The sequence below is a fragment of the Puma concolor genome, chromosome C1 (assembly GCF_028749965.1).
Source record: "Puma concolor isolate L17-30 chromosome C1, mPumCon1.1.hap2, whole genome shotgun sequence".
In the NCBI taxonomy this organism is placed as follows: Eukaryota; Metazoa; Chordata; class Mammalia; order Carnivora; family Felidae; genus Puma; species Puma concolor.
This window is the reverse complement of record NC_141674.1, coordinates 130808465-130821653: the sequence shown is the minus strand read 5'-3', so window position 1 is coordinate 130821653 and position 13189 is coordinate 130808465. Positions and strand designations below refer to the sequence as shown.

At 40.2% G+C, this 13189-nt stretch overlaps 1 protein-coding gene across 4 annotated transcripts in view; it reads right to left on the bottom strand.

The window, feature by feature from the left end:
- The window catches only part of SPOPL (speckle type BTB/POZ protein like), an 81416-nt gene extending 68634 nt beyond the window's left edge, over positions 1-12782 (bottom strand). Inside the window, exons 1-2 of one of the 4 annotated variants that reach the window (XM_086718483.1) lie at positions 8538-8673; positions 6102-6182 (exon numbers count right to left, since the gene is read on the bottom strand). The gene's annotated coding sequence lies outside the window, so the exon portion shown is untranslated. Of the gene's footprint in view, positions 1-6101; positions 6183-8537; positions 8678-9093; positions 9228-12763 lie in introns of those variants that run through there. The other 3 variants (XM_086718486.1, XM_086718484.1, XM_025935000.2) reach the window with 3 other exon arrangements.
- Between the last annotated feature and the right edge of the window lie 407 nt (positions 12783-13189).

The following is a 13189-nucleotide window of genomic DNA, read 5'->3' as shown; positions in this document are numbered from 1 at the left end:
GGCTGATGGCTCAGAGCCTGGAGCCTGTTTCTGATTCTGTGTCTCCCTCTCTCTCTGCCCCTCGCCCGTTCATGCTCTGTCTCTCTCTGTCCCAAAAATAAATAAAAAAACGTTGAAAAAAAAAATTAAAAAAAAAAAAGAGTCTGACTTTGGCTCAATCATGATCTCACCATCCATGAGTGCAAGCCCTGCTGTCAGGGTCTGTGCTGACAGCTCACAGCCTGGAGCCTGCTTTGGATTCTGTGTTTCCCTCTCTCTCTCTCTGTCCCTCCCCTGCTGGTTCGTTCTCTCTCTCTCTCTCTCTCTGTGTCTCAAAAATAAACATTAAAAAAAAAGTTTCAAAAAGGGCAGTTCTGGGGAACCTGAGTGGCTCAGTTGGTTAAGCATCCAACTCTTGGTTTAGGCTAAGGTCATAATTTCACAGTTCATGAGTTGGAACCCACATCGGGCTCTGTGCTGACAGTGCAGAGCCTGCTTGGGATTCTCTCTCCCTATATCTCTGCCCCTCTCCCGCTCTCTCTCTAATTAAATAAATAAAATTTAAAAAAAAAGGGGGGCAGTTCTTCCCTGTAAACCAAAATGATCTATGAAAAAATTCCATGTAAAAATACCTTTACACCATAGTAAGTTGTCAGTTTCTCATATCCGTGTTCAAATAAACTTGGTTATACTTTGCTAGGAAAAAATACTGGCTTCATTTGACAATTTGATGATGAAACTTTTGATAAGGGACTTGCAATAGGGAAGAGCAGACAAAAAATAATGGTGAAAATAAAGACACCTGAGAAAATAAAAATCATCAAGAATAAAGCATAAACCAAGATATTCCCAAACACCATTTGATTCAAGCCAGTTCTCAAATGCCATTGATAAAATGCTCACATAAAAAAAAAAAAAAAAAAAAAAAAATTCAAGTTTTAAATAATACATTTTGTGAATGCAATGAGAAATGACCAATCCAGTTAGTGTATGCCCACACTCCACTTGAGATCTAACAAAACTGGGAATACTAAACTTGAAGCTCAACTGCCATTTTAGTTAAAAAAGGTTTAAACTGATCCTAATTGGGGGCGCCTGGTTGGCTCAGTCGGTTAAGCGTCCGACTTCAGCTCAGGTCATGATCTCACAGTTCGTGGGTTCGAGCCCCGCGTCAGGCTCTGTGCTGACAGCTCAGAGCCTGGACCCTGCTTTGGATTCTGTGTCTCCCTCTCTCTCTGACCCTCCCCTGCTCATGCTCTGTCTCTCTCTGTCTCAAAAATAAATGAAACATTAAAAAAAAATTAAAAAAAAAATAAACTGATCCTAATTGCTACCAAAATTTTAATTAAATTAAAATAAATTAACTTATTTGGAAGCTTCCTGTGTTGATACGTGCCTTCACAATTTCAGAATGAATTTATATTCAATAATGGTTTTGTGGATTTGTTTTTGTTTTTTACTTACATGATAAAAACTATTTACCTTTCAGGGGAATTTCCCACTAAAACACCAAAAATTATAACCAAATTACAAGTGAAAAAAGTGCCTTGAGTCAATTGCACTCTTTACCTTGAAAAAAAAAAAAAAAGGAAAAGAAAAAGAAAAAAAAAAATATATATATATATATATATATATCACTTAATTCCCTTGGGAGGGGGAGTAAGAGAAGCACAAACGCATCTACACAATAGAAAACTGTTAAATTTGCTTCAAAAAATATACCCAGAGAGGAAACAATGATTCCTTCTTTGCTAACAAATCTCTAGTATTTTAAAAGCATCATACTACTTTTCAGTCATACTACAACCTTTGAGATCTTACATTACTTAATAGGAGAGTAAACATCTCTTTTTAAATCGTCATTCCTGATTATTTTTATTCCTGTATCGAACAAAGAATGAAAATAAATATGACAACCTCAAAGGAAGATTTTCTAAGCATATTCATATTGTACAGATAAATTACTCCCATTATATGTTAGTTCTAGGTATATAAACAACCTACCCCAACTATGGTCTAAGGTAATGCAATTTTATATTTGTAGACAATTTTTTTAATCTATCTTTTACCTATGTAAAGTTTTGTTTCACATACAGTAGTTATAGAAAATAATTCAGAACATAATACTAATAATTATTCTGTCCTCCTTTAGAACATGTAGGCAAGTCTGAAGAAGGCAAGAAAGAGGCGCTCTACACATGTACATAAATAAAAGCCCTGAAAAAGTACACCTGTAAGAACCATCGTAATATATAAAAAATATACAGTTGTTTTACAAGAATTCAGTAAGATTTAAAGAACTAAAAACCAGGGAGAAGGCAAGAGCAAAAGATACTAAAGCCAGTAAGAACAAAAAAAATAAACTTAAAGAGTTACAATTTTCTTTAAAAATTTTTTTTAAAAAGTTACAATTTTCGTAATACAAAATTTAAGCAAGACTGCTCAGCAGATTAGAATAGCAACATTTTGGGTGGCTCAGTTGGTTAAGAGTCTGCTGATTTCAGCTCAGGTCATGATCTCAGCTCATGAGTTCAAGCCCCATATCGGGCTCTATGCTGACAGCGTGGAACCTGCTTGGGGACTCTCTCTCTCTCTCTGAATCTTCCTCGTTCAAGCTGTCTCTCTCAAAATAAATAAATAAACTTAAAAAAAAAAAAACAATAACTCACTGAATTCAGAAGAAAGTTTCGATAAAGCCCATTCCCCTCTTATTTTAAAGCAGGTGAATTCTAGGGATGCCTGTCAGGTTTGGTTGATTAAGCAACCAACTCCTGATTTTGGCTCAGGTCATGATCTCACGGTTCCTGAGTTTGAGTCCCGCGTTGGACTCTGCATTGACAGCACAGAACCTGCTCTGGGCTCTTTATCTTCCTTCTCTCTGCCCCATCACCCTGCTCATGCACTCTCTCTCTCCCTCTCTCACGATAAATAAATAAACATAAGCAGATGAACTCTAGAATATTTACTGTGTTTTTAAAATCCATTTAACATCATTTTCCCTTTTAATACACTATTTTCTAAGAGACTGATCTTGTCAATTAGGTTTGGTCTATTGCAGTATTTATCAGAAAGTAATCCCTGCAATTAAACTGTGTCCTCCTCTGGCGCAAGAGGGTAAATCCAGAGACATTTAGACAACTACCTAAAATAGTATTTATGGCCTCAGGGTACTGTTTCTGAGTCCAAAAGCACCATCATTGACCATATACATGAGGTCTGGTAGCAAACTCTTAGCAATTCTTACCAAGGCCTTCATTTTCAATTCTCTACATTTGAGAAAAAGTTATACATATAAAATTTCTCCTGTAAAAAAAAAAAATCACTAAAGCATAACAGATATTTAAGTTACGCTATCAATTACTTAATGATTCTATAACATATAAAATATAAAGCTAACCAGTAAAAATAAAACATCACCTTGGACAATAAATGCTACAACAAAGATCATCTTTAATTTTTGAAGATAATCAGCAGATATCCCCATGTTTGGTGCCTATATGGGTGGTAATAATATTAATCAAAATGGCAAACAGAAAGAGGTATACAAGTTCAAGAAAAGAACTTCTGAATGGCACAGTCAAGCTCTCTAACCTATGATGCACATGCTAGAGCCACAATTCCTTGACTTTGCATGCTTCCAAAATACCTATCATTTCTTTGAACCCCTCACCACTGCATTGCCCTCTCCACCTCTCTACTTGTCTTTCAGAAACACTCTGCTCAAGTGTCATTCTCCTAAGAAAGCCTTCTCTGATGCTACTTCTCTGTGCTTCCAAGGTAACCTGAATAAGCTGCAAGGACAGCACTGATCACACTATAACAATATTTAACTGTCCATTTCCCCTAGTTTCTGAAGTGTAATTGCATTTCTAAAAGTTTAGTATTCAATGCCTAATAGTACTTAAAAAGCATATTCTGTTGGAATATGCTCTGAATAAATGAGCTGTAGAAAGAATGTGAGATACTTATAGAACATCTAGATGGTGATAAATGGAAACACGGGTCTGAAGTGAGGAAGAAAGATGGCTCATGCTATAAATATAATTTTATCCTAAATTTAGGACTGTTGCTTTGGCAGATTAAAACAAATTCATCACCAACTAGTTTATGGATGGACAACTACTGAGAAATATAAAATTTTCTTCATGTTGTTCAATCAAAAGTGTACTTTTTAGTTAACAACTTAATTGATTTCTCAGCTTGATTCAATACAGTTGACATAGTTGATTACCCACTCCTTTCTTTCTCAAATAGTCTCCTGCCTTGGGGTAAATTTTTTTCCCAACTCTGGTTACATCTTCTCAGTCTCCTTTGTTCCATTATTTTCTCCCTGATGTTTCATGTTGAAGATTCATAGGGGACTACTATATTCCTTTATTACCTCTCTCCCTAGGGAATCTCATCCCCCACTGCCCACACTAAGATATTAATTGTAAGCCATATATTAACAATTCCCAACTGAACTATCATCAATACTCTCTCTGCTTCCCAGAAACAAATAAACAAGAAACTGCTCATCTCCCCAGTATTCCCTATGTTAGGCACAAGAACCACCAACCCTGGAAATCTGCCTTCTCCTCCCTCCAGATCCCTTAGTCTAATTCACCACCAAATCCTATCAATTTTACTTCCCCCCAATCCAGCTACTTTCTATCACTGCCATCCTGGCAAAGGTGTGGTTTATAGACCAACACTGGTCCATGAACCATTGTTACTGGTCTGACACAAGATAAAGACAGAAACTGAGAGAAGTATTTAGAAATATTTATACCAATTTGACACTGCCACAACATTCATTTCTGTGTCATTCATATTCTGTGCCACTAAAGTACCAGTACAGATTAGAAACCAAATCAATCCAAAACAGGTTGTTCTCCACAGATGAGTTTGAGAAGCACTGGCCTAACTGGTCTCCCTGCATTTATGCTTGCTCTTCTCCAATCTGTCCTCCGCAGAGCCGCCAAGTGATATTTTATAGTAAAAACGTAAGTAACTTATTCAGCCTTTTAACATTACCAAGTGGCTTCCCACTGCACTTGGGATTTAAGTAAAAAATGCTTAGCAATGATTAACCATTGTGGTATGTTTTACATCACCCAGCTTCACATACTAAGGTCCAGCCCCTACAGGACTTTTCAGTTCTAAAAAGCTGAAATTGCCAACATTACTTGGGTAACTCCAGTTACTCCTTCAGGTTTAGCCTAATAGTCATTTCTTCAGAGAAGCATTCCCTGATACATTAGTGGGTTTTCATTGCTTACAATAACTTTCTTGTGTGGCAGTTATCATAATTGTGATCATTATTTTTGTAATTATCTGTTTAGTTTCTTTATGCCAATAGCTTTTGCTTCCATGAATACAGGTAGACTCCTTCGATTACCTCACCAGAGCCTAGCATGGTGCCTGGTGCAGATCAGTTGTTCAATAACCTTTTCGTAAGTGAATAAAATGCAAGTATCTTCAATATCTAATCATACACAAGATGTGGGATAAGTCTGTGTACCATGTGCTTTACGAAAGTTACAACTCCTTTACTTCCCTAAACAACCTAAAAAGACAGGAAAACCTCACTGTCAAAACCCAGAAAGGTAAAGAACTTTGTGTAAAGTAACCAACAAGGAACTGGAAGATCTGAGAGACAACAAAAGGTAATAGACCACAACAATACCGTCTGGCTTCATTGCTCAGAAAGCTGTATGATTTTGTGGAAGTTAAATAATTTCTTACTTTCTCAGGTTCCTTATTTGTGAAGTGGAGATATAATAAAGCCTTCTTCAAGGGATTGTTAGGAGTTTTAAACAAGACATTAATTTATTCAAAACAGTGCCTGGCACAGGGTTTTATAAGTGTGATTATCATTATCTGTAATATTACCAGTGCTCTCTTATAAAATAATTTTATCTGTTTACTGGCTTATTGTCTGTCAGTGCCATTCTAAAATAAATTACAAAAAAGCAGAGTTCATATTATTATTTGCTGACGGAGCTCTTCTCAGCCAGGGTTCTCTAAGAATTAAGTTCTACAGAAACTGAGTTAAGTGATTATTTCTTCAGTTCTCGCTCTCAAGGTAGACAGCTAGTACCATCTCATGTACACAGGAGAGGAGTCAATTCATTACATACCTTGGATGCCTTAGGGCATTAGGGCTTGATATTCTTTGGAACTCTTGGTTCAGAAGGGCTGCTCTTATGTATCCTCAATGCCTGGCATGAAGTAAGTGCTTATTAAATATTTTTAGAATGAATGAATATATACAAAACCAAAGGAAGAGTGCTTAGCACAGAGTAGATGCTGAGTGTCAATTTCATTCCACACCTTCAAAATTCCTATAAACTTCCAAAGTCTTTCTCTAGAGGAGTCATTTTTCTTGAACCAGGGCTTGTATTATTCAAAGTCAAAAATGCAGAATGTAGACAGGAGGAAAGCCAAGAGACAGAGAAACTAGTGTTGACAAAAACGATATGGAAGATAGGTAGACTCTGGATATGTGGGGAAAAGAGTAGAGGCTATTGTAGGCCAGAGAACAGCATAAGCAAAGGCGCTGTCACTCAAAAGTTTGGAGTACATTTCATTGGTGACACAAAAAATAATTTTAAGCTATATGTGGGCAAACATTTTATTTTGATAGTTGCATATATCACTATTTATAACAATACTAAACAGTACCTATTTGGATTTTAACTGTGTTGTTACAAAAAAAAGTATCAAGAAAATAATAACGCCCAGGAAGTAAGCAGATAAGACAAAAATTGTCAGGGTTTTAAAGAGTGAGTAAAATCTGGGGAACATCAAGGCATGGTCATGTTAACAAACATAACATCTTAAGAGAGAAAAGCCACTAGTCTTCTGAATGAAGCCAACCTCATGAATAGCAATTCAATATAAAGGACAGATGGGTGTGAACAGTTTTCAGTATTTAATTTGTAGCATACTAAAATTCTTATCAGTAAAATCCTCATTTTCCACTATGATAAACATGCTATGTATTTCAATTTCATTTATTCTCAAAACAAAGATACCTGAAGCTGGGACTGACCTGCTTGTAGCCTGGTAACTTACCTGAAAATAGGGAGCTAAAACTGCACTTTTCACACCAGAAGGAATTAATTTATACAGTAAAAGAATATGAATCATATCTACATCAAAAAAGGTGTTAGATAAAAAAGAGCAAAAAGCAGCTTCTATTCCCACCTTCCTTCCCCCAAAATAACCTACCATTAGCCAAACCAAGTTAAGCTAAGAGATGGTAAAGAATATTTACCGTCCCAGGTACTGTTGTATTTTACCTGCATTAAGTTATGCAATTATCACTACCATCTTATCAAGTATATCACTATCCCCATTTTATAGTTGTAAGAATACTGAGGCATAAAGAGATTAAGTAACTTGCCCAAGGCCAGAGCTGGTAAATGGCAAGGCTGGGGTTTAGATCCTGGCAGTTTGGCTACATCTGAGCTTTGAACCATTAGGCACCATTTCTCTCAAGAATAAACAGGATGATAATTTGAAATATTCCACCTTTCCCATTATGGCAGCGGAGATGTAATTTCCCAAAGTATAAACCTTTTATTACTTAAATTTTCTAAGAAACAGTGGATTCTGAAGCTGCAAGGAAAAATAGGGAAGACAAGTACTATAAAGGATATCTAGGCCCAAGATTATTCAAATATAGACAAAGAACCAAAACCCTAAAAAGTATGGCTGAATGACACAATTCACAGAGAAAGAAGCCAAAAGTTAGGCCAAGCAAAAGGTGAATCTTATGTGTACCGAATCTACTGCTCTGAAGGAGAAAACTCGATCATTCCCTTCCCTTTATTCAGCACACATAGGCTCAAGAGGAAGAAGAGTTAACAGAAAGGATAGCACAAGGGAATAAAAGGGGAAAGTGAAGACTTGGACCCTGAATCACAGAGTTAGCTTAATGTAACCTGGTGAACCTGAAAGAGAATCTGTGACACGGCAATGTGTGCTTGGAGGGAGAGGTAGGTTGCATGAACACCGCAGTAAACACTGAATGGTCTGGCTGGAGAGCGGAGAATTTACCCTAAAATGGGCTTAATGGGAATAACTTCACACATACATATGTTTCGGATGAGAGGTGTGGGTGAGGACGCTGGGGGGTGGGGTGGGGTTGGGGCTTCCCTCTCTGGGCTGTACTCCCGGTGGGGAAAACAAAAGGGCGGGAGTGGAGGTATACAGGTATAAAGGAGGCCGACTGGAGAAGGAAAGGGGCGAGGCTTGTGGAAGAAAGTCTAGGGGATCCTGGTAGGCGGAGGCTGGGAAATCGATGGGGAGGCGGGGGATCGCCAGGGGAAGCAGAGACTAGCGAGGGGGAGGACGGGCCCGGAGGGCGGAGGGTGGGGCTGGGGCGGAAGGCAGCCCCGAGAAAGGGAAGGCACGCCGCCGGAGCAGGGGTCCCGGGCCAAAAGGGATGGGGGCGCAGTGAGTGAGAAGAAAGCCGCCTCGCTCCAGCGCAGACGAGTGGGAGGGGTGAGGGGTTGGAGGAGCAGGCGACCAAGGTGCGGCGGGGACCTCGGAGGGGGAGGGGCACCTACCCTGACGTGCGGGGCGGCGGCGGGCAGTCCCGGCAGCGGCTCCTCTCCCGCTGAGGCGGCGGCTGCGGCGGCGGCGGCAGCGAAGGTGATGGCGGCGAGTCCCTGTGGCGGCCGCCTCCACCGAGCCGCATCCCTCCTCCCCGGCCCGCCCTGCTTCCCTATCTCCCGCTCCTAAACTTCTTCCCCGGGATAAACAAACCCGCCGCCAGGGGCGGCCGCCTCCGCTGCTCCCGCGCCCGCGCAGCCCCCCCCCCTTCCCGGCCCCGGGCCCGTCCGGGCTCCGGCTTCCGAGTTGCGACTCCAGCCCCAGCCCCAGCCTGCGAGGGCGCGTGCGCGCGGCGGCGGCGTGGGCTCGCAAGGCTCTTCCTCCCTCCCTCCCGCGCCGGGCACTTCCGGGCCGGCCCGGATCCGTCGCCGGGTTTTGGAAGCCACCGCCGCTCCCTGCGCCAGGCGCCGGGCTCTCAGCAGGGCGAGTCCGCCCACCGGCCGCTGTGGAGAGGATAAGTTACCTCGCTTGGCGGGGATCTCCTTCGACCCGGCCTTAAACTTTCCTTACCTAAAAAGTCCACTGATAACGCCTCTTAAATCGAGAGACGTAGGGTGCGAAAGGAGGCCAACTGTTTCTCCGTACGATTTCCTTGAGGTTGTAGCAGACTAGAAAGCCAATATGCAACTTTTACTGAACCTTGTTGCGAGCCCGTAACTATGTGAAGGGATAGAACAAAAACAGCAGTGTACGTCTCCAGCTAGAAATACAGACAACTCCGGGTAGGCAAATGAAGTGCCACAGTGGAACGGTTTTCGGTTAGAGAAGATGAGCCTCAAAAGGAAGTCTCAGGCCTAGGAAGGGAGGGGGTCCGCCGAGAGGCAGCCGAGGTTGCTTGCAAAGCACTGAACAGGTGGCATCCCATGACTGACGTGGGTAAATTATGCTGTATCTAAGCAAATGTCTGAAGAGATGAGGAGACTGCCTTATGGAGTTTAAAGAAAGGTGAAAACAGAACGTCATTCAGCATTCGTGAGAGAAAACTTGTAGCTGCCAAGAATATTCTCCTTTAAAGAGGTTTGAGGGACCAAAGCAGGCACGAATATCATTGAAGGACCCCCGCCCCCATTCCTTTCACTTTAACTGCGCATCCGTGAACTGTTTACCTCCTTTCCCCCCAAAAAAGAGAGGTGGAAGAAAAACATTATTTTGAGCACTGTAATCAAAGACCTGTACGATCTTTTTAAATCCTCTCAACTTCATTGCAGTTCCATGGTGGAGATTATTCCCACCTTACAGATAAAGCAACTGAGGATCAGAAGTAATAAGTAACTCATTCAAGGGTGAGTGGAGTTTGAATACTGGGAAAGCAGATTTCCCTCACTTCAAATTAATACTACTTTACCTTATTCAACGTATTTAACACCCAAAACGTGTGGGATACAACCAGCATCAAAGATTTTCAGAAAAGTAAGATCAGCATAACCATAAAATTCAAAATTGACTTAGCCAAAAGTTAAAAAGCAGAAGTGGAAGTGACCGTTATTATGCTAGGGACTGGTGGGGAGAGGAAATATTCGTGAAAAAGCTCACGTCCAAACATAAAGAAAAAAGTTAAAACTAGTTGCTGTATTCTTGTAGGTCTCTGTTAACTTTATGATATGTGACAGTGAAAATTATGTATAATTTTTGCCCAGGCCTTATAGCTCTTTCAACCCCTTAAGATTCTGTCACACCCTCTCTTCCACTGATCACTCGTTGTTAGGCACTAATACATGTAATATACTCAATCAATCAAATTATAGTAAATCCTTGAGGTAGATTTTCATTTGGGAATTAAGAAACGAGTGGGTACTTGGCTTACCCTTGACACTTGACTGGGTTCTAGTTAGGGGTGATTTTACTATAAGGATGTCAAATAGCTCCTCACAGTATTCTCATAGAGTCCTTTCCCTAGGCTTGATCTCTGTGTAGTGTTATGACATACCATTCTTTTTCTTGGTGACTTCAGCCTCTGATAAAGAATAAATATGGCTTGTAACTAATGCTAATAATAAAACTGTGATGGTTTGGCAAAGTAAAAGATGGCTCTACGGTAAATAAGCTTGGATTAAAGGTTGTTCTATAGTACCAATTCCCTAAAGAACTACCTTTCTTGATTTGATTTCGAAGTTATTGGATACCTATTGAAAAACTACACTATTCTAGGCTATAGTTTATTGCCGCCATAAGTGGTTTTTATACAGGTAAGTAACAGTTTTATCACTAGTATAGAGCATAGTATGCTTCCACCGGTCATTTATCAGGTTTGCATTGCTTGAGGCATTAACCATTAGGGTCATCCAATTCCTTAGACAACAGGAAACTTTTGGTACTCATTTTTCTGTTCATTGTCAGTTTTCTATAGAAAACCATCCAGGTTCCTCAGTGGACAACTTAGAAGTTCTACTTATTGTAATTAATAGGTTGGCAGTTAGTAAAGATCAGGAGAATCATTTTCTGAGCTTCATGAGCACAGATCAGAACTTGCCTGTGGATGTTCTTGACCCAACTCTATGGGGCTCATCTGAAGAGCCAACCAAGCATCCCACTTTGATAGTTTAGTGACTGCAGCATTTTATTCCTCTTTTGTAAATTCAGAGATGCTCCCATTTCATGACTGGGTAACCATACAATGGACTGACCACTGCCTTCCATACTACCACCTGTTTTGTACTATCATTTTCCAATTCTAGCTGTTAAAAACTAAAGCATGCAGTGGCAAACAGTTTGCAAATTTATTACTATATTGGGTTTAGAGTCCAGACAGTAGTAACATGCTTTTTAGCAAACACAATATAATTCATGAATCCTAAGTGAGGTACTCTCTGTGCTTCCCTGGACATTTTGCTATTGCCCTCACCCTTCCTAAAGTGGTCCACCAAACTCTTCTCTCCTAGTGAGCTGGCTTCCCCATATTTTTCTAACTATTATCCCCACCTATCTTGAATTTTCTTCAAGGGAACCAAACTCATGCCTTACTTTCATAAACTAACACTTGTGATCAAACATTTAACATAACATGTAGCTTTTGGAATTTATTTTGAAAGAAAAGAACTTGGTTGTTCATTATTTATTACTGTTATAAACTTTAGCTTCTTTATTTGAAAGAAAACACTAAAGCTCTTGTTTAATAACTTGTGAGTTATTTTACATGTAATTTCATTTTCTCTCACCATGTCTCCATTTCTTTGTTTTTTTACCTTGCTTGTGAATTCCTAGTTTTGTAGTACTTTTGCATTATATGATACTCATCTATTAAAGATCTGAAAACTTGGGGTACCTTAGAGGCTCAGTTGGTTAAGTGTCCGACTTCAGCTCAGATCATGATCTCACAGCTCACGAGTTCGAGCCCAGCGTCGGGCTCTGTGCTGACAGCTCAGAGCTGGAGCCTGCTTTAGTTTCTGTGTCTCTCTCTCTCTCTCTCTCTCTGCCCCTCCCCATGCTCGCTCTGTCCCTCTCTCTCTCTCAAAAATAAGTAAACATTAAAAAATTTTTTTTTGAGGATCCAAAAACTTTAGAATTCTAAATTAATACTTAAAACCCTTGTGTACTGATGCCTATAGCAAGAAAAGATCAGTAAGTTTGATATACTTATTATTGAAAGATCATTCCCAGAAAACTGAGATAGGACCCACCCAGAATTATGAGAACAGGATCATTTTTGTTTAAGTCCTTCCTTGGCACTTTTTTTTTCATGTCCCCAGCCACATTATGTCAAATATTTCAGGATACTCTCTTGTTTCAAATTAAATATGCATTCATGTATTTAATGCTTTGGTCCTTTGGCTAATCTATGAGGTCTCCTATAAGAGATGATTTTTGCTGATTTTCTTCTATCACCATTTGAAGAATAAGGGTTGAGTTGCAGTTCACTGGTTGGCATTGTTACATTTTATAGCCACTCAATTAAATATTAATTTTAATCAGTTTTGAAACATTCTGAGGCTCTTAAAACATTAGTTATCCCTAGATTCTGGATCACTAATACCCAATGAATGAGAAAGAGCAATACTGTACCTCTACCTAGGCAATAAATGGTCTTGGAAAAACCTTGGTTACCCTATATACAAGTTCTCTATTTACAACTATTTATAAGGAGAAAAACAACAAAAATGATCTCTGTGACAGGATTATCCAAAGCTTCTATAGCATCCCTCCAGGCATTCCCTGAGAACTTGCTCTCTTCAAGGTTACTTACAGCTGCTGGAAATCATTTACTGTGCCAGGATCCAGGCGGCTGCTGCTGCCATGATCTAGTAGTCCCTAGTGACCTCTGTCTTCTTCAGCTTGGCTAGCTAAGCTCTTTCTCCTCTGCTGGTGTCCTGGCCCTGCCCCTGCTCTGCTCTCAGGTAACTTGAGAAGTTGTGGTTGATTCTGGACCTTGGAAATAGTCCCAAGGGAAGCCTAGAGCTCTCCACTGTGCTCTCCAGCTAGAGGTCACCAGCCTCTGCAGCAGCCTCAAATGGCTTTAGAAGTACAGCTACTCAGTCTCCTCCTCTTTTATCTCTGCTCAGTCATCACAATGTCTCCAGGTCAGGGTCTTTGGTCCCCTCCCAGAGAGACACACCCTTCTGCCTATCAGGGCAATTTATGGCTGGGGGAGTTTACTTAAACATCTGCCCCT